The sequence below is a fragment of the Coenobita brevimanus genome, chromosome 5 (assembly GCF_032717465.1).
Source record: "Coenobita brevimanus isolate Jiangsu-jjx chromosome 5, ASM3271746v2, whole genome shotgun sequence".
NCBI classification, from domain to species: domain Eukaryota; kingdom Metazoa; phylum Arthropoda; class Malacostraca; order Decapoda; family Coenobitidae; genus Coenobita; species Coenobita brevimanus.
In genome coordinates this window covers 34,430,733-34,434,135 of record NC_136958.1, presented here as the reverse complement: position 1 = coordinate 34,434,135, position 3,403 = coordinate 34,430,733, and the positions used below count along the sequence as shown (strand labels likewise).

At 37.2% G+C, this 3,403-nt stretch overlaps 1 pseudogene; it reads right to left on the bottom strand.

Annotated features, from left to right (window-relative positions):
* Window positions 1–1,153: 1,153 nt before the first annotated feature.
* LOC145399188 (5S ribosomal RNA) lies at window positions 1,154–1,274 on the bottom strand (annotated as a pseudogene).
* Window positions 1,275–3,403: the final 2,129 nt, after the last annotated feature.

Sequence of the window (3,403 nt, the reverse complement as noted above, 5' to 3'; positions counted from 1 at the left end):
ACCCGCCAACCTTCCCAAGGAAGCGCCAAACCGTCCTCCAAAATGCGTCATACCCCCTGCAAAACCAGTGAAGCCTCACCAGAAGCATGCCAAACCTCTCCAGAAAACGCCAAATCTCGCAAGAAACGCTAAATCTCGCCAGGTTGATGGATGGCATGAGTCAGGAGATTGAGTACATCAATGGTGGATCTTTCATGGTGCAAACCATATTGTCTATCACTAAGTTGTTGGATTCAAGGTGTTTAACAATGTGCTTAATAATCACAGTTTCAAATACTTTACCAAGAGAAGACGTGATTGCTATTGGTCTGTTATCAGAGGGGTTAGAGGAAATTCCATGCTTTGGAACTGGGTGGATATTGGCTTCTTTCCATGAATTTGGGAATGAAGAAACACGTATGCATATGCTGAATAAGTTAGCTAGAACAGAGACAAGTTCTAGGGAGTACTTTTTCAAAAAAATGGTGGAATTCCATCTGGGCCTGGAGCTTTGTTGGTTGGTAAATTGTCTCGGATGGATTAACGTATCTAGTCTGTATTTTAAGTGGAACAATTTTGGGAGAGTCAAATTCTAGTACAGGGACGTTCTGGCTGACGTCCTATAAAGTAGAATTTCTGGCATATGTACTAGCAAGGATATTTGCTTTACGACGTGGGTCATTTGTAAGGGTACTGTCTGAAGATTTTAGGAGGGGAATGGGTGATGACTTGTTAAAGTTGTTAATAAAAGTGTCACGACTCCATATTATAATAATAAAACTCATAGACAAATAGACAGATAGATAGATTGATAGAAGCATCAAGCCAGGGTGTGAGATAGGTAGTGTATCAGCGAGACTCAACCAAAAGGAAATTAGCTTGCAACTCTTAATGTAAAGGAATGCTGGTCCTGCACCGGAAGCTGTACACACACACAGACATACAGTGTTTTAGATGTTTCCACGACAGTATAGCACACGTGATACGACCCCTGCTAAACAAGAATGTAGCACTCAGAGCTCAGAAAGGGGCAAGCCATATATAATATAATTTTCAGTAATATATTTATTCATTCATTGCCAGACGCCATGTATCCCAGACGGGGTGGCCAAAGGCTTAGAGTTAATTGTTTTACAGGGAGGGGCACTAATCCTCCACCAACCCCACTTAACACGTAGGGATGCCAACAGCATCTTCCCAGACGGTCACCCATCCAAGTACTAACCAGACCCAACGGTGCTTAACTTCGCTGATCGGACGGGAAGCAGTGTACTCAACGTGGTATGGCCGTTCTATATAATATCATTTTCAGTAATATCTGTACGATATAAACTAAACCTTAAAAAAGGGTCCCAAGGGAATTAACCAGCAATTATGCAACCTTGGACAACACCGAGAAGCGTCGACAAACGAAGAAAAACAAACTATAGAAAAAAAACAAAAAAAAAACAGTAAGATCACATAACAAACAAATGAAAATAGATGTAATTGTTACTACAAATGTCAAAATACCACATAAAGTCCTTCTATAAGTGAAACAAAAAGCAAATTATTGTTCTCCACGAGCCAGTGGCATGGCACATCATCACTATCATCGACCGCAGCATGACCGGATTAGCGATGTCAGGACTGCAATTATTACAATTATGTAACGAAAAACGATTGCATTATGTTACACTTGCTACAATTATGTAACTACAAACGACATGTAACAATTACAATACAATTATGTAACAATTCATACAATGTTAAAATTATGTATTACTACAACATTACTTCAATATTATGTAACAATTCATACAATATTACAGTTATGCATTACCACAGTGTTACTACAATATTATGTAACAATTCATACAATGTTACAATTATGTATTACCACAATGTTATTACAGTATCATGTAACAATTCATACAATGTTACAATTATGTATTACCACAATGTTACTACAGTATTATGTAACAATTCATACAATGTTACAATTATGTATTACAACAATGTTACTACAATATTATGTAACAATTCATACAATGTTACACACAATTCTGTATTATCAGAATCATCACACAAGTTAGGTGAATTATTAGGCATTACTAAAGAGATAACTCCATATGCAGTGTAATGACCTAGCAATATTACCATTGCACATTTATATGCGTATGTCTGTTATACATACACATCTTACAATATATCATACAACAACCAATTTAACCATACTGCATTTGTTCAATTATGTATACAACTTGTTTAAAATGTAATATTACTGAATCATTGCAATATTAAAATGAATTATTATATCTCAACAATATTATAATCAATGTTATGTATTGACAGATTAGCATATGTCAATGATGATTGCTGTCAGAGGACAGCCAGCTCGCGTGACCGAGCGATGTCAGGACTCCATATTATAATAATACAACTCATAGAGAAATAGACAGATAGATAGATAGATAGAAGCACCAAGCCAGACTGTGAGATAGGTAATGTATCAGCGAGAATCAAGCAAAAGGAAATTATCTTGCAACTCTTACTGTGAAGGATTGCTGGTCCTGCACCTGAAGCTGTATATACGCACAGACATACAGTGTTCTAGATGTTTCCCCGACAGTATAGCACACGTGACACGACCCCTGCTAAACGAGAATGTAGCAATCAGAGCTCAGAAAGGGGCAAGCCATACAACCGGCAGGTAGTGGAGAGATCTAATAAGAAGAGGGGTCCAGCTAGACTTAATTAGTATATTATGTCCCTGTATAATACATACGCTGCTCAACTTAGACTTTCTTTGAAGATAATAAATCAAGAGCAACTCCCTGTATTCATCTTTAACTCCTCCTGCTCTTCAGTTACCAAAATAACTTTAACCAAAACTCAAGACTCACCTATTACAAGATTAAAGAGTTACATATATATAAATGGTGGCTACGAAGTTCCAACAAAAGAAATGAGAGTTGACCAGAATATTCTATTGTCATTAGGACTGTTAAGTAGGTTTAATGTTTGGTTTTGAAAAAAGTTTGATTTAACGAGATTTATTACCGCTTTTGCATGGTTTCTAGCAATCTTAAATTGACAGAGTGATTCAGATTTTTTTTTTAACCTTCGGTGTGAGTTATATGCTAATGACTTTTTGGCTGTTGCTCTACACAATGGTTATCAAACTATTTCGGAGAGGTCTACCTTTTAGCGAAAGTTGACTTGGTATGAATAAATCCATACCAGCTATTATTAAGTCATTAATGTGGGACTGGATAAAACTAACATCACTAGAGAATGTTACTACAAAGAAAGAGTGCCATGGAATGTCAACAAGTTAACTTCTTAATCCATCCCAGTTTGCCCCATCAAAGTGCCATCGGGTCACCCTGACATGTTCAGAATGGGGAGGTTTGGGGGGCTGACTAATGAGGCTTTGATGAGA